At 43.2% G+C, this 24,672-nt stretch overlaps 1 protein-coding gene across 4 annotated transcripts in view; it reads left to right on the forward strand.

Moving 5' to 3' along the window:
* Positions 1–24,672, forward strand: part of HDAC9 (histone deacetylase 9) — a 557,952-nt gene that overhangs the window by 348,998 nt on the left and 184,282 nt on the right. The window contains exon 1 of one of the 4 annotated variants that reach the window (XM_040433686.1): positions 8,432–8,503. The exons of the other annotated variants lie outside the window; for them this stretch is intronic. The gene's annotated coding sequence lies outside the window, so the exon portion shown is untranslated. Of the gene's footprint in view, positions 1–8,431; positions 8,504–24,672 lie in introns of those variants that run through there. 4 annotated transcript variants of the gene reach the window in all.

Below are 24,672 nucleotides of genomic sequence, written 5' to 3' on the forward strand. Positions count from 1 at the left end.
CCACCTCATCAGTGAAGCATGGTGGTGGTAATGTCATGGCATGGGCATGTATGGCTGCCAATGGAACTGGTTCTTTTGTATTTATTGATGATGTGACTGCTGACAAAAGCAGCAGGATGAATTCTGAAGTGTTTCGGGCAATATTATCTGCTCATATTCATCCAAATGCTTCAGAACTCATTGGACGGCGCTTCACAGTGCAGATGGACAATGACCCAAAGCAAAAGCAACCAAAGAGTTTTTTAAGGGAAAGAAGTGGAATGTTATGCAATGGCCAAGTCAATCACCTGACCTGAATCCGATTGAGCATGCATTTCACTTGCTGAAGACAAAACTGAAGGGAAAATGCCCCAAGAACAAGCAGGAACTGAAGACAGTTGCAGTAGAGGCCTGGCAGAGCATCACCAGGGATGAAACCCAGCGTCTGGTGATGTCTATGCGTTCCAGACTTCAGGCTGTAATTGACTGCAAAGGATTCGCAACCAAGTATTTAAAAGTGAAAGTTTGATTTATGATTATTACTTTTGGTTTCTTAACAAGTGGGAGGCACATATGCAAACTGTTGTAATTCCTACACCGTTCACCTGATTTGGATGTAAATACTCTCAAATTAAAGCTGACAGTCTGCAGTTAAAGCCCATCCTGTTTGTTTCATTTCAAATCCATTGTAGGGGTGTATAGAGCCAAAAATTTTATAATTGTGTCGATGTCCCAATAGTTATGGACCTGACTGTAGATAGACAATTCACTGGCAAGTTTCTAGTGTTGGGTATGCGTTCCACCATCAAAAATTATATCACTGTAGTATAGAACGCTATGAAAATTAGATAAAACTAATACTTTATTGTTTCAAAAAAATTGGGAAAGGGGAAGGGGAACTACAACCTATATATAAAATTCTAGGTGACCACCTACTCATAGTGGTGAGACGGATCAAGATGACACATGAAAAACCGCAGTGGGCGGTACCGCTCAATATGGATATGTCACTAGAAAGTCCACTACTGGTGCGTTACTAAAGGGATGCACCACTAGGCCATCCGGCCGTAATGAACTGATGCAACCAATGTATGCACCGTGGTACGGACAAGGTGCTATGCTCAGCAAAACCAGCTTGGTGTGCCCTAGACTAAATTTAACAAGCTAATCCGTTGATAAACATCTGCCCATAGGGACCGACCTGCATAGAACCATCTGTTCAAGGTATGAACCAGATGTCTGAGTGCCGGCCCTACGAGCACGAATCAAAGGACACTAGGAAAGGAAACAATAAAGTATTAGTTTTATCTAATTTTCATATCGTTCTATACTACAGTGATATAATGACTGTAGATAGATACTGTAGATAGATATAGATAGATTGATAGATACTGTAGATACATACTATACACTGCGTGCAGAATTATTAGGCAAATGAGTATTTTGACCACATCATCCTCTTTATGCATGTTGTCTTACTCCAAGCTGTATAGGCTAGAAAGCCTACTACCAATTAAGCATATTAGGGGATGTGCATCTCTGTAATGAAAAGGGGTGTGGTCTAATGACATCAACACCCTATATTAGGTGTGCATAATTATTAGGCAACTTCCTTTCCTTTGGCAAAATGGGTCAAAAGAAGGACTTGACAGGCTCAGAAAAGTCAAAAATAGTGATATATCTTGCAGAGGGATGCAGCACTCTTAAAATTGCAAAGCTTCTGAAGCGTGATCATCGAACAATCAAGCGTTTCATTCAAAATAGTCAACAGGGTCGCAAGAAGCGTGTGGAAAAACCAAGGCGCAAAATAACTGCCCATGAACTGAGAAAAGTCAAGCGTGCAGCTGCCAAGATGCCACTTGCCACCAGTTTGGCCATATTTCAGAGCTGCAACATCACTGGAGTGCCCAAAAGCACAAGGTGTGCAATACTCAGAGACATGGCCAAGGTAAGAAAGGCTGAAAGACGACCACCACTGAACAAGACACACAAGCTGAAACGTCAAGACTGGGCCAAGAAATATCTCAAGACTGATTTTTCTAAGGTTTTATGGACTGATGAAATGAGAGTGAGTCTTGATGGGCCAGATGGATGGGCCCGTGGCTGGATTGGTAAAGGGCAGAGAGCTCCAGTCCGACTCAGACGCCAGCAAGGTGGAGGTGGAGTACTGGTTTGGGCTGGTATCATCAAAGATGAGCTTGTGGGGCCTTTTCGGGTTGAGGATGGAGTCAAGCTCAACTCCCAGTCCTACTGCCAGTTTCTGGAAGACACCTTCTTCAAGCAGTGGTACAGGAAGAAGTCTGCATCCTTCAAGAAAAACATGATTTTCATGCAGGACAATGCTCCATCACACGCGTCCAAGTACTCCACAGCGTGGCTGGCAAGAAAGGGTATAAAAGAAGAAAATCTAATGACATGGCCTCCTTGTTCACCTGATCTGAACCCCATTGAGAACCTGTGGTCCATCATCAAATGTGAGATTTACAAGGAGGGAAAACAGTACACCTCTCTGACCAGTGTCTGGGAGGCTGTGGTTGCTGCTGCACGCAATGTTGATGGTGAACAGATCAAAACACTGACAGAATCCATGGATGGCAGGCTTTTGAGTGTCCTTGCAAAGAAAGGTGGCTATATTGGTCACTGATTTGTTTTGTTTTGTTTTTGAATGTCAGAAATGTATATTTGTGAATGTTGAGATGTTATATTGGTTTCACTGGTAAAAATAAATAATTGAAATGGGTATATATTTGTTTTTTGTTAAGTTGCCTAATAATTATGCACAGTAATAGTCACCTGCACACACAGATATCCCCCTAAAATAGCTAAAACTAAAAACAAACTAAAAACTGCTTCCAAAAATATTCAGCTTTGATATTAATTAGTATTTTGGGTTCATTGAGAACATGGTTGTTGTTCAATAATAAAATTAATCCTCAAAAATACAACTTGCCTAATAATTCTGCACTCCCTGTAGATAGATACTGTAGATAGATACTGTAGATAGATAAATATGAGATAAAAAATAGAATATACCTACACGCACACACAGTATATAGGTATAGAACTGCTGCATTTTGCTGATTGAAGACATCTCCAGACCTTGCACTACAACTTTCGGCATATACCAGAGATACATGAGAATGTCAGAAGTGCATTTCCATCAATTTACTACGCTGGCTATAAATAAATCAGGAAGATTTCAGATTTGAAATTGGAGGCATTTTAAATTAGTCATCATCTTAAATATGTTTATTGCGCACTACGATTTTTCTTCCGGCTGAATTCTATTCCTATTATTTTTCTCTTTTGCCTCCACCTAACAGGAGCATGTCTCCTTCAGCTCACTCATTTTATCTATTCACCAGAGACTAAATCCATGAACATGCAATGAAACGTGATCTTTTCAGGTTCATGGGAATTACATGTAAGCCTTGTTAATCTATAAATGTTATATCCAGGTGTACAGTGGCAGTGGCTGCATGAGGATAGAAAAAAAACAAGGCAAATCTCAGATATCATCGTTGGGCTCTGAATTATGAAGACAGTGTCCATCGCTAGAGTGGTCTGGAGGTCTAAATCACTCGATCCAGAATAGGATATAAAGCGTCACCTAATATGCAGAGGTATTTTCCTGGCAGAAATCCGGCATTCATGTCAGAACCCAGAAAGACCCCATTATAGTGAAAAGAGATCCAGTTTGCCCCGATGTTGTCTGGCTGTGTCAAATACAGCAAGTCTAGTATTCTGTTCCTCTGCCGCAACGTCTGCCCCAGATGTGGATGTAGTGTAATAGGTGGTGTAAAGTTAGACAAAAGTGCCTAAAGATGCACCTCACATATCATACAGCGTGAGCTACTAGGATAAATCTGGAGCACTGTCTAAATATGAGACTGGATCAGTAAATCCACCTCACCATGCTGGGATGTTCAGTAAAATCTTCTCCATCCACACCCAGAATCTATTATTTTACTTTTGAAGTTCTACAACTTGTGTATGACTTGCAGTACCTTGTATGTTCAGACTCCAGTTATTTTGTGAGGAGCTTGAATGGACCACTGAGATGTCTTCACTTTCTTTAGGGCATGCTCTGATGCCAGATATCATACAATCCCACAGGGATACATTCTGACCGCAAATCTAAGCACCTACAACTTTGATAAAACCTGCCACTAGGGTTGAGCGAATGAAAGTATACGAAGTGAACTTCCATCCGAATTTCAGGAAAATTTTTGGTTTGCTGCAGAGCCGAATTTCCTGGTGCTTCGTGGTAACAAATCAATTTTCCCTTAAATGGCAGTAAAAAAAAAATTCATACTCACCTCATCCATTTGATTGTGAAGAGGCCTCCACGGCCTTCTTGATTGAAGATCCCACTCAAAATCTTATACGTCACTCCACCAGCCAGCGTGATGATGTAATCATGCACCTTGCAAGATTTCGCGCAGTGTCTTAAATCAATATGGCAACGGCGGCCTCTTCAAACTCAAATGCATAAGGTGAGTATTATATATATATTTTTTTATGGAGTAACCCCTCAAAGCCCTCACTATTATTCTCCGATGCCGCGGTCAGCGATGGACGCAGCAGCTGAGGGGTTCCATGACGGGGGGAGGGGGGCGGCGCAATCGCAATTCCCTATCATTGCGCCTACTACCTACAAAAAAATGTGCTTCGTGGTGAAGGAATTTCGTCACAAAGCGAATTTCTTTGTGAAGTTCGATGAAGCAGCCAAATTACATTTTTCAAAACTTTGATCAACACTACTTGCCACTGTAGAAAGACATTTGAGCACCAATTTTTATTACAATATCTTTTTTAGGTAGTTATTTAGAACCCACAATGCAAACAATGGATGGAATGATCGATGGACATCTATGATTCCAAGAACCAGCATTTTATCTGTTGTTTCTTTCCTTAAAGGGGTAATTTGATGAACTATGTGTACTATGAGTAGAGGTCAGCAAATTTCACAAAATTAATTTCAAGTCTAATTTGGTTAGCCCTGAAAATTAATGTATGACACGGAGGTCTCCTGTGACTGTATCCCACCCCTTTCAAGCCCATTAACACCAAGACAACATATGTCTGTGGGTAAATGGATAGTAGCCAGTGGTAAAACAGTCTGTTTTGGATTTGTTTATACTTTCTAAAGTTTCTAACATTAGAAAATATACAAAAAATTTCCTTTTTTTGGTGGCAGATGCCTTTTTCTCTGCCGACTGATCTATAAAAGGGTGGCCACCCCTTTGAGTCATTAGTGCAGGACGAATCACAAAAGTTTTGGATTTGCTGATGTCAGAATCTTTTGGAAATTTCGTAAAAATTTGATTGGTGTAGAATCGATTAAATCCTCTCTGGTAGCTCTAAAACATCTGTTTCTGAGATTGGTGAGGATTCCGATTGTAGGCGTTGAAAGAGTCAGAACAGTTATCCATTGAATGGTATATACAGTACAGACCAAAAGTTTGGACACACCTTCTCATTCAAACAGTTTTCTTTATTTTCATGACTATGAAGGCATCAAAACTATGAATTAACACATGTGGAATTATATACATAACAAACAAGTGTGAAACAACTGAAAATATGTCATATTCTAGGTCCTTCAAAGTAGCCACCTTTTGCTTTGATTACTGCTTTGCACACTCTTGGCATTCTCTTGATGAGCTTCAAGAGGTAGTCCCCTAAAATGGTCTTCCAACAGTCTTGAAGGAGTTCCCAGAGATGCTTAGCACTTGTTGGCCCTTTTGCCTTTACTCTGCGGTCCAGCTCACCCCAAACCATCTCGATTGGGTTCAGGTCCGGTGACTGTGGAGGCCAGGTCATCTGGCGCAGCACCCCATCACTCTCCTTCATGGTCAAATAGCCCTTACTTTCAAAGTTTTCCCAATTTTTCGGCTGACTGACTGACCTTCATTTCTTAAAGTAATGATGGCCACTCGTTTTTCTTTACTTAGCTGCTTTTTTCTTGCCATAATACAAATTCTAACAGTCTATTCAGTAGGACTATCAGCTGTGTATCCACCTGACTTCTCCTCAACGCAACTGATGGTCCCAACCCCATTTATAAGGCAAGAAATCCCACTTATTAAACCTGACAGGGCACACCTGTGAAGTGAAAACCATTTCAGGGGACTACCTCTTGAAGCTCATCAAGAGAATGTCAAGAGTGTGCAAAGCAGTAATCAAAGCAAAAGGTGGCTACTTTGAAGAACCTAGAATATGACATATTTTCAGTTGTTTCACACTTGTTTGTTATGTATATAATTCCACATGTGTTAATTCATAGTTTTGATGCCTTCAGTGTGAATCTACAATTTTCATAGTCATGAAAATAAAGAAAACTCTTTGAATGAGAAGGTGTGTCCAAACTTTTGGTCTGTACTGTATGTTTTTAGACAAGATATTCCTTAAAAGGTCTATGAGGAGAAAAAGGAGTATGAATATGACTAGTGTTGAGCGAAGCGAAGCATTCAAATTGCAATTCGGTCTGAAGTATAGGAAAATTTCGGTTTGCAGCAAATCCAAATTTCCTCGCGCTTTGTGGTTACGAATCAGTTTTTCCTAAAATGGCGGCTGCATGTGTTACAAAGCGAAACTTTGTAGAGGAGACAAGCCCAGGAATGTGAGATCACCCATAATGCTGTGCAGCCAGCCAGTCCGCAGATGTGATGTCACAGTCTTATAAAACCCTCATCCCGAGCGTTTTCTTTGCCAATGTACTGTGAGCTGTGCATAGGGAGAGACGTGTCAATCACTCATGCACTAGGGACAGTGTTGCAGAAAACGATTAATAGAAGAATATTATAGAGATAGAGTGCAGGTAGAGTACAAGGAGACTGCAGGGATACTGCAGGAAGAGTGCAAGGAGACTTATTCTGCGTCAGTTTTATTTATTTATTCCTACATCACCTGTAAACTAACATATGTAATTCAATACCAATAAGATAGAAGCCTTTATTTTTCCAGTGCCAGCGTGCCAACCAATACCATCCAGTCTGCATCCCTTAGGGGGGGCAGGTCTTAATGATGACCATCCTCATCTTTTGGAGACTTTACTTCTTCCAAATCATCCTTCAAAGTCTCCATGTCCTAGAAAAGTTAGCAAGATGTAGAGAGAGGAGGAGCTGGATGTTCCTGATGACATATTCTTATCGATATTAGATGATGTGGAAAAAGAGGAAAAGCAGATGGCAGAAGAAGGGCTCCCACCTGTAGGGCAGGAGACCGCTGGGGTTGGAGAAGTGTGTATGCCAGAGCAGATTAATATTCAGTGTTTACTGTCAAATAACCTGCAGGAGATTGCAAGCCAGAACAGCAATAATAGGCATATTGTGCCCCCAGCTAACCAGCCAGACCCCATACGAGCAACAGCCTCTGTTTAAAGGTGTCGCATGGCCATTAATAATGATGAAGGTCTATACAGTGCAGTCTTCATGGGGAGCTGTGTGGCTATACCCTAAGGCAGAGTGGCCTGGGTATACCTGATTTATAATGATTAGTGATTAATTAACTCGGAACTAATCAAATTTCTTGGCTAACTTCAATGTTGCCAAATCAAATTTTTCAAAACGTCACTCATCTCTAAATAGGACTGAACATACATCAATACATGAATGAAGAAAACAGACCATGCAAATTCTTATCATATCACTGAGTAAAATGTAGCTTTTAATGAAAAGTGTAAGATAAAGCCAAGCAGGTGAGGTCCAACGGGGCACAGATGAAAGGAAAGTCATCGACATATCCCTACGTATCTCTATCAGCTGATGGTGGGTGGCCTCTGCACAGGAACCTACTTCTTGCGCACCTTGACTATACCCTTCATTGTCTCAACATATATATATATATAGTTAATGAACCCCAAACTGCATGGTATTTGCACCCCTTCTTATCTGCATACACAACTCAAATTCAATTAGTATAAACATCCTTTTGGTCAGCTAGGTCATGTGACTGTCCTATGAAAATCAGAACTGTTGGCAAATATCTCATGGGTTAATGTTATCAGAATGTATTAATATTAATATGCATAATAGACATGGTAATTCCTTTTTTCCTATTTCAGGGAAACCCCTGTGTGGCTGGGGTACAAGAACTCTATTTTCATCACTTACCTTAGATACACCAGTCAAGTTCAGAAGATAGGACTCTATATTTGACATGTGTGACAAATACAAATTGTACGTCTCTGGGGATTTAAATACAGGGAGGTCTACTTGAGAACAGCCACATCAGTGCAAATATCATGCTGGTAACTTGCACCTAACACCAAGTGATTGACTTTACGTAATGAGATAGCCTATAAATTGAACCTTTGTTTTGCAGCGTTGACATGTCTAGAGCTTAGAATAAATTTCAGTTTCCTGCTTTAGCTCTTAGCTGCAGCTTAAAATAGCTAAGAGAATTTACATTGAAAGCACAGGACTTAAACCATTCTCCTAGCAAGCTGCAAGGTGACAAGCCCTGATCACCTGCAAGCTTTTTATTATTGCTGCAGAAGGCAGAGGAGAAAACTGAAGAGGTGAGTAACATGACTCCATTGCTGTGTGTAAGTGCATGGACTTATAACAAAACTTAACGAAGGAGGGGGGCAGTGAATTAGGAGACTGACAATGTCTGACTGCCCTCGCCCTATTCAGAACACATGTATGCTTGACAGGTTGTATTTGTATGTTTATAGGGGGTTGTGACAGCTATTGAATGTGTATGAACAGTGTAACGTATAAAAGCCAGAGACATGGATCTTTCTCATACATTTGTATAATTGGATTTCCGTGTATATTGTAGAAGATCGCTAAATTAAACAGCATTAAAAGGAAAAATGCAGACAGCCTCTGCAGCAAGCCCCAGAGAAGCTGGTGCAGAGGATGGGAGTGGTAGTGACCCTGATGAAGTGTTGTGTCACTGTGTACTCTCTCAGGTCATTGCTCCCTGGGGATCAGTGCTGTGGAAATGGAGTTTGAAGAATGAGGCCCAAAGTGAACGTATAACAGTCTCTTTATACTACGTGCAAAGTATAACTTCAGTTACTGTACATTCAATAGTAGTGGATTCAAAGTGCAATTTCGGACACCAGTAAAGAAGTATAGAGGCAGGTTGGATGGCTGCAACTTAGCACTTGTTGGTGTAGATGTCTACTATCAGGTCTAAACTTGTATTGTAATTGGCCTAGTAGTAGTCTGGGTGATGGGTGTCTGAGCCATAGTCCCTCACCTTACAGCAGTATCTATTATTCAGGTTTTCATCTGTTTACTCTGCTGTCTTGTCTTTCAAGTATTTTCTTGCGGCTGACTTTAGTTGTTATCTCCGGGGAATCTCTTCCAAGAGTAATAGCTCTGCCATGTGTATTCTCTCTGTCTCTATACTGGAACTCCCCCTCCTGGCAAGAAGCAGATCCAGCCCACTCCTAATAAAAGGGGAGGATCAGGGTGGTTAGCCCTGTTCCTGCCAACCATATCCATAAATTGAAATTACGACCAAAACATGAACAATGCATAACATTACAATAATTGCAGATACCCCCAGTATAAATAACAGTAAATGACTAAGAATACAAATCTGTCACAAAATTCTCATCACAATTCAATGATCTTTACATTCCCTAAAGACTTCTGTGTGGGGGACGTGTAGCATAGGAATTGCCAACTATTGAGCCTATGACCAAGGCATGGGTAGAAATACTCAAAGGACTGGTCCAGGCATATACACTAGAGGGCCAATGTGCAGAAGAAGTGCTGTATGTGACCACTTGTTGCCTAATAACTGGTTTGCTAAGAGCGCAGCACTCATCAAGGAGATCCTTTATGGCAAACCTTCCACTAGTCTGCTAATTTGTGTAGTTGGTGAATTGTAATTGTGAGTCATGGGAATCAACACAATTTTTTACAATTAAATCTAGTAGATATTAAAGAGTTTGGGTATTTTTCTCATCCCCATCAATAGAAATGACTATTCTCGTCTGCAATGTGGACTGGAACAGGACATATTCTATAATTAATGGAACAATCACATGGATCTGCAAAAAAACAGATGTGTGCATGGCCCCATGGAAATGAATAGGCCAGGGTGCTATGTGCAATAAATGTGGAAGGAACACAGGTGAAAAACACGGTCATGTGCATGAGGCCTGAAGGAGACATGTTCAATAAAAATGATGTGTTCTACAATCCTTTATGGAAGACGCACCCAGAGCTTGTTGGATTGGTGTGCTACGTGGGCTCTCATGTAGATCGTGAGCAGATACTAGATCTCAGATGATTCTTCCCGCCCATGCTTATACTAATTTCTAGAAGCAGTGATTCATGCTGTAATAGTGTATCATTATTAAGTCTTGTGACAATAGGTAATAGAGCGTGACAGTCCAGAAGACATTTAGATAACATGTTAGTTTTAATATTTTGTGGTGCACTGCAAAAAGATGATTTTAGAACATAGGAGACTTCATTATTAGGTACCTGTAATTATGGTTTCTCTGCTTATGTCAATGTCAGTTGTGTTTTCTATCCTGTTTCCTTTACATTTTTATTGCTTGTCTTCATCATATTTTTTTTTAAGATTTAGGACCACTTTATGGGCCAGTTTGTAGAAGCTCAGACCAAAGAAACTAAAGGCAGAGCAAAGAAACTAAATTTCAAAAAGGCTAATTTCTTTGGGTTGAGGGCAGAATTTCAGGACATAGACTGGGAGCAGCTACTGTCACTTAATAATATTGAGGATAAGTGGGAGAGTTTTAAATCCACATTGAGTAATTGCACTAAAAAATGTATTTCTTTAGGTAACAAGTATAAACGGCTAAAATTAAATTTCCGCTTTTTGAAGCAGCTCTGACTTTCTGAGCACCTGTCATGTTTCCTGAGGTTCTACAATGCCCAGACAGTACAAACACCCCACAAATGACCCCATTTCGGAAAGTAGACACCCTAAGGTATTCGCTGATGGGCATAGTGAGTTCATATAACTTTTTATTTTTTGTCACAAGTTAGTGGAAAATGATGATTTTTTTAATTTATTTTTCTTATTACAAAGTCTCATATTCCACTAACTTGTGACAAAAAATAAAAACTTCTATGAACTCACTATGCCCATCAGCGAATACCTTGGGGTGTCTTCTTTCCAAAATGGGGTCACTTGTGGGGTAGTTATACTGCCCTGGCATTCTAGGGGCCCAAATGTGTGGTAAGGAGTTTGAAATCAAATTCTGTAATAAATGGCCGGTGAAATCCGAAAGGTGCTCTTTGGAATGTGGGCCGCTTTGCCCACCTAAGCTGCAAAAAAGTGAAATCCGAAAGGTGCTCTTTGGAATATGGGCCCCTTTGCCCACCTAGGCTGCAAAAAAGTGTCACACATGTGGTATCTCCATATTCAGGAGAAGTTGGGGAATGTGTTTTGGGGTGTCTTTTTACATATACCCATGCTGGGTGAGATAAATATCTTGGTCAAATGCCAACTTTGTATAAAAAAATGGGGAAAGTTGTCTTTTGCCAAGATATTTCTCTCACCCAGCATGGGTATATGTAAAATTACACCCCAAAACACATTCCCCAACTTCTCCTGAATACGGAGATACCACATGTGTGACACTTTTTTGCAGCCTAGGTGGGCAAAGGGGCCCATATTCCAAAGAGCACCTTTCGGATTTCACTGGTCATTTTTTACAGAATTTGATTTCAAACTCCTTACCACACATTTGGGCCCCTAGAATGCCAGGGCAGTATAACTACCCCACAAGTGACCCCATTTTGGAAAGAAGACACCCCAAGGTATTCGCTGATGGGCATAGTGAGTTCATGGAAGTTTTTATTTTTTGTCACAAGTTAGTGGAATATGAGACTTTGTAAGAAAAAAAAAAAAAAAAAAAAAATAATCATTTTCCACTAACTTGTGACAAAAAATAAAAAATTCTAGGAACTCGCCATGCCCCTCACGGAATACCTTGGGGTGTCTTCTTTCCAAAATGGGGTCACTTGTGGGGTAGTTATACTGCCCTGGCATTCTAGGGGCCCAAATGTGTGGTAAGGAGTTTGAAATCAAATTCTGTAAAAAATGGCCAGTGAAATCCGAAAGGTGCTCGTTGGAATGTGGGCCCCTTTGCCCACCTAGGCTGCAAAAAAGTGTCATACATGTGGTATCTCCGTATTCAGGAGAAGTTGGGGAATGTGTTTTGGGGTGTCATTTTTTTTTTTTAAACATCGCTTTATTGAAGTAGCAGGAATCATACAATGAGCACACCAGCAGATAACCTATCAGGTATAAAGCAGTACATAGGAATTGCACAAATATACATCACCGTACGATTCCCCCACTTATATTTTATAAAACTTTTCCCCCCACCCCCATCTCCCCGCCCCTGGAACCCTAGTCTGGTCATTGGATAACCCTCTTGAGCTACTTCTTCCCCTCCTTAAGATCACTCGCATCTCCTTATACCTCCAGTTTCCCCAATCGGTTAGCAAGTTGCGCTTCCAAATACCATTTGGTCAGCTTGAATGGGCTCATCAGCTCTTTGATTTCACAGGGGAATAAGAACTTCTCGACAAAACTCTTCCATTTTCTCATGAACTTCCCCACTAACACTTCTTTGTCCTGTTCCACTTCTAATCTTTCTAAATAGAGGATATCTTTCATCGTTCCGAGCACTTCATCCCATGATGGAACCTCCCTTTCCAACCAGTGTCTTAATAAAGACTTTTTCACAGACATCAGCAAAAGATGCACCCCTGCCTTAATAACCACTGATCCCATTTCCTCATCTTGGTTCCTCGGTATATAGTGAAAGATGCATTGTTGGGGAGTTAGCCCCACTACCACTCCCCAGACCTCTTTTATTGTCGCCACTGCTTGCTGCCACAGCGGTTGTAATTTTGAACACTCCCATATGGCATGCAGGAGCCCCGCCCTCGAGAGATCACACTTGGGGCATTCTCGCAAATAGTGCGTAGGCGCATCCTGATAGGACAGATTGAACGCATAAGTTGCCCTGTGCATTAGTCTCAGTTGCGACTCCCTCCATTGTTCATTATATGTCGCTCGCCTCAGACATTCCAGTCCCTCTTTCATTTTTTTTCCAATGTTTTGGTCAGCGAGTTCCCTTTCCCATGGTTTATAGGCCTGTTTAACTAGTCCTATTGTTTGAATATTGTGGAGCCTGTGGTGCAGGTCTGACAAAGACATAGGGGAGCTATCACTGCCCAGTAGGGCCGCAAACCATGCCAACCTATCAGATTCGCCCAATGAATTCGCCTGCGCTCTGCAATAGCTTTTAATCTGCTGGTAGGGCAGGTACTGTGTGTCCGGAAGGTCATACTTCTCCTTCACTTGCTCCCAGGACAGCCACTGAGAACTGTTATGCTGCAACAGGTCACTAAGTCTCCTAATGTTCTTGCTTCTCCATGTCTGGAATAGCCTATTTTCCCTACCTTGGGGAAACGCTGGCAATGACCACAAAGGTAACCTTGGTGAAATATAATAGGGGAGCCCATATATCTTTCTAATCGCCTTCCACGCCATTAAAGTATCTTTTAGTAAAACCTCCTGCTTGATGTTTGTTGGGATGTCCCTTAGTTTGGAATGTAGCAGGGCCTCCAAATTCTCCCTGCCAGCCAGTTCCTTCTCGAACATAGTCGCCGAGTAATGACTTGTCCCCCACACCCAGTCTCGTATATGCCTAAATAACGACGCCAAGTTATAGTGTCTTACATTTGGAAGTTGTAGCCCCCCTTCGTACTTTAGCATTGTCAGCTTGGCATATGCAATACGGGGTCTTTTTGCTTTCCACAGGAAGCGGTTAAATGCTCTCTGGATCCTTATGACATCTACGTGTTTTAGCAATAGCGGGATAATTTGAAGCGGGTAGAGTAATTTTGGTAAGCTCATCATTTTAATTAAATGCGCTCTCCCACATAAGGATAAGGGTAGCTCTCTCCATTTGTCTAACTCCTTTTCAATTTTCAAAAATAGAGGGGGATAATTGAGCGAATATATTGAGCTCGGAGTACGTCCAATCTTAATGCCCAGGTAAATCAGATAATCCTTCCTAATCTCCACTCCATTGTCCAATTGGCTCCCACCGTGAGGTCCATGTCCTAGAAACAGTAACTGGCTCTTGTCTATATTGATCCTGAATCCCGTCACCTTACCGTATTCGGCCAAGGCTTCTAATATTCTATCTAGTTGTCTTTCAGGGGCTCCCAGATATAACAGTATGTCATCCGCAAAACAGCTTAACTTTAACTCCCTGCTCCCTATTTTAATCCCCTCAAAGACATCAGATTTCAATAGCCATCTAGCCATAGGTTCCATGGCCAAATTAAAGAGCAACGGGGATAGGGGGCATCCCTGTCTCGTACCTTTGCTGAGTGAAATGGACTTGGACAGGAAACCTGGTATATTCACTCTTGCCTGGGGATTTTCATAAAGTGCCTTAAGGTAGTTCCGAAAATGACCTTTAATATTAAATCTATCCAGTACCAAGTCCAGCCATTGCCAGCTAACACTGTCAAAAGCCTTTTCGGCATCTATGGCAAGCAATGCTGGACATGGTCCCTTGTTCCCTTCCTTCTTCGAGCTCAGGGCGGCCAAGACTTTACGGACATTAGTCACCGCTGACCTGCCTTTCATGAAACCTACTTGGTGGGAGCCAATTAGATCAGGCACGCAAGTAGCCAGCCTATTAGCCAAGATTTTGGATAGGATCTTGACGTCCTGGTTAATCAAGGATATAGGCCTATACGCGCTTGGCTGGGTCAAATCCTTTCCCGGTTTCGGGAGGACCTTGATATAGGCCATCTTTCCAGTGTCAGGTAGGCTTCCCCCTTCCATAATGCTATTGAACAACCTGGTCAAAGTAGGGACTAATTCTTGGTGCATTGCTTTGTACAATTCCGCGGGGAACCCGTCGGGGCCTGGTGCCTTGCCATTTGACAGGGATTTTATGGTCTCTTGTACCTCCTCCTCCCGTATCTCACCATTTAACTTTTCTACCGCGTCCCTAGATAGTTGCGGCAAATCAACTTGGTCCAATCGGCCCTTCGCATCACTTGGTTCAAAGGGGTCACTGTGGTACAGTTTCTGGTAAAAGTCCCCCAGGGTTTCTACTATCTCTTTCGGCTGAGTACATAACTTCCCCCTCCCGTCCTTAAGAGGCTGTAGTAATGGCTGCTTAGCAAAGGGGCGTGTTAAATTTGCCAGCAGCTGCCCCGCTTTATTACCCAGGCGAAAGAACTTAGCCCTCTGATAGTCACTGGCCCACTTCTCCCTCCCTTCTTGACAGTAGTCAAAGTTATGCTTAGCTGTTACCCAGAGTAACTTATTAGAGTCAGAGGGGTTTAGAAGGAACTCAGTGTACGTTTTCCGAACCTGCATCGTGGCTTCCTCAAACTTATTCCTTTCCTCTCTTCTCTTTCCCGCCGTGTACGACATTATTCTGCCTCTCAGTACTGCTTTCGCTGCGTCCCAGAAAAGGCCCTGTTTAGTCATGTGTTCAGTTGGGGTGTCATTTTACATATACCCATGCTGGGTGAGATAAATATCTTGGTCAAATGCCAACTTTGTATAAAAAAATGGGAAAAGTTGGGCCCCTAGAATGCCAGGGCAGTATAACTACCCCACAAGTGACCCCATTTTGGAAAGAAGACACCCCAAGGTATTCGCTGATGGGCATAGTGAGTTCATGGAAGTTTTTATTTTTTGTCACAAGTTAGTGGAATATGAGACTTTGTATGAAAAAAAAAAAAAAAATCATCATTTTCCACTAACTTGTGACAAAAAATAAAAAATTCTAGGAACTCGCCATGCCCCTCACGGAATACCTTGGGGTGTCTTCCTTCCAAAATGGAGTCACTTGTGGGGTAGTTATACTGCCCTGGCATTCTAGGGGCCCAAATGTGTGGTAAGTAGGTAAATGACCTGTGAAATCCGAAAGGTGCTCTTTGGAATGTGGGCCCCTTTGCCCACCTAGGCTGCAAAAAAGTGTCACACATGTGGTATCTCCGTATTCAGGAGAAGTTGGGGAATGTGTTTTGGGGTGTCATTTTACATATACCCATGCTGGGTGAGAGAAATATCTTGGCAAAAGACAACTTTTCCCATTTTTTTATACAAAGTTGGCATTTGACCAAGATATTTATCTCACCCAGCATGGGTATATGTAAAATGACACCCCAAAACACATTCCCCAACTTCTCCTGAATACGGAGATACCACATGTGTGACACTTTTTTGCAGCCTAGGTGGGCAAAGGGGCCCAAATTCCTTTTAGGAGGGCATTTTCAGACATTTGGATACCAGACTTCTTCTCACGCTTTGGGGCCTCTAAAATGCCAGGGCAGTATAAATACCTCACATGTGACCCCATTTTGGAAAGAAGACACCCCAAGGTATTCCGTGAGGGGCATGGCGAGTTCATAGAAAAAAAAAAAATTGGCACAAGTTAGCGGAAATTGATTTTTTTGATTTTTTTTCTCACAAAGTCTCCCTTTCCGCTAACTTGGGACAAAAATTTCAATCTTTCATGGACTCAATATGCCCCTCAGCGAATACCTTGGGGTGTCTTCTTTCCAAAATGGTGTTATTTGTGGGGTGTTTGTACTGCCCTGGCATTTGAGGGTCTCCGCAATCATTACATGTATGGCCAGCATTAGGAGTTTCTGCTATTCTCCTTATATTGAGCATACGGGTAATGAGATTTTTTTTTTCCGTTCAGCCTCTGGGCTGAAAGAAAAAAATGAACGGCACAGATTTCTTCATTCGCATCGATCAATGTGGATGAAAAAATCTCTGCCAAAAAAAAAAGGAGGGGAAAGGCGTCTGCCAGGACATAGGAGCTCCGCCCAACATCCATACCCACTTAGCTCGTATGCCCTGGCAAACCAGATTTCTCCATTCACATCAATCGATGTGGATGAATAAATCATTGCCGGGATTTTTATTTATTTTTTTATATACAAAGTGTTTGCCAAAGCATATGAACACCGCCACCTCCTCAGCTCACAAGCCTCGGCAAACGTATCTTTTACTGCAGAGGAGAAATCTCGTCTTGCAGCGCCGCATACACCGACTTGCGTGTAATCTGACAGCAGCGCAATGCTTCTGTCAGAATGCACATCAGTGCTGCAGCTAGTCGATCGGTTGGTCCACCTGGAAGGTAAAAAAAAAAAAAAAAAAAAAGAAAAAACCAGGCCGCAACACAATAATTTTATTAACTTTCGAAGAGAACATATAAACTTTAACTTTTTGAACTGAACATTAACCTTTTTGCTTACTGGTGTTTTTTTTTTTTTGTTTTTTTTACCTTTATAGAACAAACCTCTCCTTCCCCATGGGTCAATGTGCAAAGCGCAAATAGCCCAAAGATGTGGCGAAGTACGTTATGCACTTTGTCCCATGTGAAAGGAGACGTTTGCAGCAGCTGTGAGTGAATGGGCCCTAATAGCCCTGTGTGCCTGTCCTGGTGAGATGTGATCCCTATGCTAGGTGTACCTGTGTGTGGTACTTCCGGAAACACTCTCCTAAGCATAGGGCAGGGTGGTCAGGACAGTCAGGACAGAAATAGCGGGTGTCACGCCCTATTCCACTCCTGCTACAGACACGACATCTTTTTCGGGGTGACGGTTGGGTTGAGGTACCAGCAACGACATTGGGAAAATGTCGCTCATGTAGACGGCTAACTACACTGGTGGATGGGGCCACGGAACCTTCTGGATACAGGAGGTTCTCATGATCTCTTCCTGGAATTTGAGGAAGGATCGTGTTCTCCCAGCCTTACTGTAGAGAACAAAACTATTATACAGCGCCAATTGAATCAAATATACAGACACCTTCTTATACCAGCGTCTGGTTCTGCGGGAAACTAAATACGGAGACAACATCTGGTCATTGAATTCCACCCCTCCCATGAGCAAATTATAGTCGTGGACTGAGAGGGGCTTTTCAATGACACGGGTTGCTCGCTCAATTTGGATTGTCGTGTCTGCGTGAATGGAGGAGAGCATGTAAACGTCACGCTTGTCTCTCCATTTCACCGCGAGCAGTTCTTCGTTACACAAGGCAGCCCTCTCCCCCCTTGCAAGACGGGTGGTAACGAGCCGTTGGGGGAAGCCCCGGCGACTAGGTCGCACGGTGCCACAGGCGCAAATCCGTTCTAGAAACAAATGCCTAAAGAGGGCCACACTTGTGTAGAAATTGTCCACATAAAGATGGTACCCCTTGCCGAATAAGGGTGACACCAAGTCCCAGACTGTCTTCCCACTGCTCCCCAGGTAGTCAGGGCAACCGACCGGCTCCAGGGTCTGATCTTTTCCCTCATAGACACGAAATTTGTGGGTATAGCCTGTGGCCCTTTCACAGAGCTTATACAATTTGACCCCATACCGGGCACGCTTGCTTGGGATGTATTGTTTGAAGCCAAGGCGCCCGGTAAAATGTATAAGGAACTCGTCTATGCAGATGTTTTGCTCGGGGGTATACAAATCTGCAAATTTCTGGTTGAAATGGTCTATGAGGGGCCGAATTTTGTGGAGCCGGTCAAAAGCTGGGTGGCCTCTGGGACGGGAGGTGGTGTTGTCGCTAAAATGCAGGAAACGCAGGATGGTCTCAAATCGTGTCCTGGACATAGCAGCAGAGAACATGGGCATGTGATGAATTGGGTTCGTGGACCAATATGACCGCAATTCATGCTTTTTAGTTAGACCCATGTTGAGGAGAAGGCCCAGAAAAATTTTAATTTCGGAAACTTGGACTGGTTTCCACCAGAAAGGCTGGGCATAAAAGCTTCCCGGGATTGCGGTTATAAATTGTGTGGCATACTGGTTTGTTTCTGTCACAACTAAGTCTAAGAGCTCCGCAGTCAAGAACAGCTCAAAAAATCCCAGGGCCGAACCGATATGAGCCGTCTCAACCCGAACTCCAGACTGGGCGGTAAAAGGGGGAACTATTGGTGCGGCTGAAGTTGGTGACTGCCAATCAGGGTTTGCCAGCACCTCAGGGATTCTAGGGGCTCTACGGGCCTGTCTGTGCGGTGGCTGCGACGGGGTAACTACTGCACGTGCCACCGTACCAGCTTCAACTGCCCTTCTGGTGCTCGCTACTTCACCATGTTGTACGGCAGTGCTGGTACTAGGTCCAGGAAGGGCTGCTCTGCTGGTGTATGCCTCACCATGTGATCCGGCAGCGACAGCCCCACTCTGCTGCTCTTGAAGCGGATCCTGCGTAACCTGTGGTCTAGCGACACGGGGCCGGGTACGCCTGGTGCTATCAGGGACCTCCACCTCCTCGTCCGAACTTTGGGTCAGAGAGCCACTGCTTTCTACAGGTTCATATTCTGACCCGCTAGATTCGTCAGATGAGGGTTCCCATTCCTCATCCGACTGGGTCAGAATCCTGTAGGCCTCTTCAGAAGAATACCCCCTGTTTGACATTTTGGACTACTAAATTTAGGGGTATTCCCTGAGACTACCCAAGAAAAAAAGCAAACCTGTCTTACAAAGGGGAGGCTAGCGAAGTACCGGAGGCCGCTGCGGTTGATAAAAAATATCAAAACAGATTTTTTTATCGCCGCAGCGCGTGTAAAGTGAATGTGCAGGGGCGGGCGTGGGTGAACGCACGTGTGGGCGACCGATCAGGCCTGATCGGGCAAACACTGCGTTTTGGGTGGAGGGCAAGCTAAGGTGACACTAATACTATTATAGATCTGACCGTGATCAGTTTTGATCACTTACAGATACTATAAAAGTACAAATGCTGATTAGCGATACACTAAACAGCGAATAAGTGACTGCGGTGCGGTGGGCTGGGCGCTAACCCACGCTAAACTACCTAACCAAGGGGCCTAAACTATCCCTAAAACCTAACAGTCAATACCAGTGAAAAAAAAAAGTGACAGTTTACACCAGGGGTGCACAACAGAGCCATGGTTTGCGGCCCCCGCCCTGCTGGGCAGAAACACAGCTGATCCTGCAATCAGCTGTGCTTCTGCACAGAGCGCCGCACAGCAGATGGATCACAGGTTTTGCTTGTGCACTGTAGCAGGAGCGAAAAGGGTCCCCGGCTATTAGTGAGAGCGGGGAAGCCGAGGAGAAGACAGCGCTTTATTAGTGCTTCTGCCTTCTCCTCTATGAGCGCTCTGCAGTGTAGACCCAGCGATCACGTGATCTCTGGGTGTCTCGGGAACAGAGGAGCGCTGCCCTGGTACAAAGCCCCCGCAGCAGGCTGCTTTCCCTGTAACTGGGGCTCCTTTGGATGCTCCAGTTACAGTGGAAATAGTACAAAAAAAAGTCACTTATTGTCTCCCAAAGGTCTTTCAGTGACCTCTTGGGGACAAAATATGTGGTAAAAATATATTTAAAAAAAAAGACAAAAAAAATCTGAAAACTAAATAAATTAAAAAATAAAATAAAAAGGAAAAAGTGCTTAATAAAAGAGTGTTCACTGTCCCACCACAGTCTTTTTATGAAAAAGTGCAAAATTTAAAAAAGTGACAGTGTCCCCCAAGGTCTTTTTATGACCTCTTGGGGGACATATTATGTAGCATAAATATATTAAGTAAAAAAAATAAATCATACATAAAAGAAAAGACACCCACACCAATCAAAACCGTCACCATTACCGCCCCATTCACGTGAAACTTTTCATATTATATCGCAAAATACACAAAATAGAGAACTAATTATAATAATTTATTTTGGTGTCAGTTTGCAGTTTGCATTTAAAGAATAAGGAGCCATAGTTTGAAAAAATATATACTTTTTAAAAACGTTTTGTATAGTTTCCCCCAAATAAAAATTGCTGCAAAAATTATCTTGGTAGTCCAACAAATATGATAGTTGCAACCATTTGAACCACCACGCGTGCTACATCACAAAAAAGTGTCTGGTCATTAAGGCCTTTTCGGGCCTGGTCATTCAAGCGTTAACCAATAGGCGCCTTCCCCTCTAGCAAGGTAATGTGCTTACTGGTTACTGCAGGACGCCTATAACTGGATTGGCAGGAGATGTGATAACCAGTAAGCTCCGTCCTCTGCAGTGAAGGAAACCGCTGATTTATAAATAGGAGGCAGGATGGAAGGAAATGTCATCACTTTTCTGGTAAAAATGAGGCCTGGAGCATGGCCTCTGAAATAGAAAATTCATAATTACCTGCTCCACTCCGCTCTGGTCCTCTGCGCTGCCTCCATCTTCCGGTTCCTACTCTTTTTACACCTGGCAGTGCATGGCCATGGTCACTTGCACGGCTCCAGTCAATGACTGGCTTCAGCAGTGACACGTTGCTTGTGGCCACATCACCGCCTAAGCCAGTCATTGTCTGGAGTGGTGTATGACCATGTCCATGCACTGCCAGGTGTAAACAGCGGGGGCAGTTCGAAGAACCGGAGAGGCGGGGAGCAGGTAAGTATAACTCTTCGGTTTCAGGGGCTATGCTGCAGCACGATATTTGGGACAATTACTGGGAACAAGTGTTCATAGGAGCGCTTATATCTGGCCAGTATAATCGTGCAGCTGATCAGTCGATAAACAAGGAATCGCTCATTTGTCGGCTGATTTGCATATTTTATCAGGATGAAAGATGTCCGATTATCTGCAGCACGACTGGCAGTGATCACTCCTCCCCAGTCACTTTGCACTGGCTTGTGTAATAGGCAGATGAGCGCTGATCAACATTTTTTTATTTGCGGCCCCTTGAAATAGAGCGATGTGACAATGCGGCCCCCAGACCAAAAAAGGTTGTGCACCCCTGGTTTACACTGATCACTTTTTTTCCTTTCACTAGTGATTGACAGGGGCGATCAAAGGGGTGATCAAAGGGTTAATTGGGGTGCAGGGGGGTGATCTGGGGCTACAGTGTAGTGTTGGTGTACTCACAGTTCAGTCTGCTCCTCTGCTGGATCCAACCGACGAAAAGGACCAGCAGAGGAGCAGACAAGCCATATAACAGATCATATTTACTAATATGATCTGTTATATGGCTTGTGATTGGATTTTTTGAAAATCGCCAGCCTGCCAGCCAATGATCGTTGCTGGCAGGCTGGTGGCGAACTTGTTCTTTAACTTTTGCCGGCCCGCGATGCGCATGCGCTGGCCGGCTCTGACCGAAATCTCGCGTCTCGCGAGATGACGCACGGATGCGTCCAGGAGGAATGAATCAACCACCTTCCGGATGGGAGGCGGTCGGGAGGTGGTTAAAGGGATTCTGTCACCAGGTTTCACCCCTGTCAGCTAAACATATGCTGATGTTCAGGGCCTCATCAGGATTCCTAATGTGGGCTTCTAAATGTGATCCGTAGCCTTATTTTGCTAAAAAACAGGTTTTACTAACCTGTCACTCAAAGAAATAAGGTGCCCAAGGGGATGTCAAGGGATGCAAGGTGCCGGCCGCACCCACCGCCGTTCGTGCCCAGCGCCGCCTTTCCAGACTTCTGCACGCCTCCTAATCCTCTGTGCCGCCTCTTGCTCTCCCTCCCTCCCCCCTCCTCCTGCTGTAAGATATCGCGCATGCGCACAGGGCTCTGGGAGGCTGGCGCCAGAGTGCAGGTCATACCTGGGTTGAGCGAAGTGCCGGCGCATGCGCACTTCGCTTTAAGAAGCCAAATCGAGAAGTCCGCACGGACGCATCAGGCAGAGCCCTGTGCGCACGCGCGAGATCTTACAGCAGGAGGAGGGGGGAGGGAGGTATGCTGTCCTTCATCAGGGAATCAGCACGGTATCCTAAATAGAGTTTTTATATCCCGATATGTGTGGTACTTTACGAGATGTCCAGCTTTAAAAATATAAATAAAATAAATGCAAGTGATCAGGTTGACTGTAAATGGGGGGCATTCGTGGTTGAAAGTGTTGACTTTGTTACTAACCCTTCATCGCTGTGTTAAACTAAGACAAACAATTATTATTAAAGGATTAAGGAACATTAAAGAGGTTCTCAAAGACTTTTATACTGATGACCTATCCTCTAGCCTGTACTCATGGACTCTACCAATGATGACCTATCCTTCTCCACCAATGTCCTTAGTGTCTTATCGATGGGGGTTTAACACCCAGGAACCCCGGCAATCAGCTGTTTCAGAAGGCAGTGGTGCTCACATTTGCGCTATAGCCTTTTAACAGCTTAGCTTAGGCCATGTGACGTCACATTCATTGGTCACGTGGCCTAGGGCCATTGAAGTGAATGGGGCTGAGCTGCGATACCAATCACAGCCACCATATAATGTACAGTACTGTGCTTAGTAAGCTGAGAGAAGACCGCAGCGCTACTGCAAACACCAGTGCCTTCTCAAATAACTAATCGTCGGGGGTCCCGGGTGTCACACACCCACCGATCAGATACTGAAGATCTATCCAGAGGATAGGTCCTCATTCTAAAAATCTTGGAAAAAACGTTAGAATCTTTAGTTTTAAAAACTTTGATGTGAGAGTGGTAATTTTTTTTGGAGCTCAGTTCTCTCACATTCTCCTATATAGCTGACAGTCATGTGGTCCAAGATGCTATAAACCTCCACCAAGGTAAAATAATAGAATTTTTTTAGATATGAAAAAAGTTAGCCATGGAGCACTCTGGAGTACACAAGACATAACCTTGATATATTGGGGCTGCCTCTCTGTAACCTGTAGTGAGCAGTCACTTGTTCCTTGTCTTTGATCCTCGCTAATCCCTCACTATAATGCTGAATACCAGGACAAAATCTGTACGCTGTACTCAATTTTCTTGACTGTTTAACTGTAGCACTAAAACCTGATTCCTCTCCAGGTTTGGCTCTCAGCTCTGTTTATATGCCTGCGGTAAATTTTATTGAAGACAAAAAAAAAAAAGGAAAACATTCCAGGAATCCTGCAATTCATGAGTATTGGAAAGACCAGAGTCCCTTCAACTGCTGAAAGAGAAATAAATAGTTCCCTATAGAATTCATTTTCATTATATTTGGATGGTAATTGCTGTACATTAAACATGCAGGGCAACGTGTGTTCAGAGTGAAGCACGGTTAATATTCCTATGTTCAAAATATCATAACCAAATAGCCTTGTAAAGAAAACGAAAAATCTGGATATGAAATCACTGGACTATAAATCAAATCAAATGATTGCTCTGGAAATAGCTCTGCACTTTCTGTTCACTCAGGGTTCTGTAGAGTTTAGTCAGATACCTCTTTATCAAAATGTTGGTAGCGAAAAGTAAACCAGCAATGCCAAGAATCCACCCGTAGATTGCTTGGAAGTTTCTAGGCTCCTTGCCTTCATGTTTGGCAAACCTATGGTGAAGTAAGAACCATAGTGTGCAGCAGAACCACAAAAATAGAAAGTCATTTTTCCTACTTTATATACTATACTTAGTACCGAGAAGAGCATTCCTTTCAAGTCTTCTCTGATGTTCTACCCTCGATAAGGTCAAATAGGTTATTTGTGAACCGATTTATGAAAAATAGAGCCTAGTGCCAAGCAATTGGCTCCAAAGTCATCTTCAAATGGGGTCCTCTTCTGCAGGAACTTTGAGAGTTGTTATTGTGTCAAGACCAGGTCCACCAGAAAATCCTCTGATATTCTCACAGTCTGGTGTAAACATTATTATGGACATTTGACAAGGGCAGAATTCTAGATGTTTGGAGAGATTTATCAAAACTGGTGCAAGAGAAAACTGGCATAGTTGCCCATAGCCACCAATCAGATTGATCCTTTCATTTTCCAAAGGAGCTCTGAAATATGAAAGGTGAAA

Source organism: Bufo bufo, chromosome 5, assembly GCF_905171765.1.
Source record: "Bufo bufo chromosome 5, aBufBuf1.1, whole genome shotgun sequence".
NCBI classification, from domain to species: domain Eukaryota; kingdom Metazoa; phylum Chordata; class Amphibia; order Anura; family Bufonidae; genus Bufo; species Bufo bufo.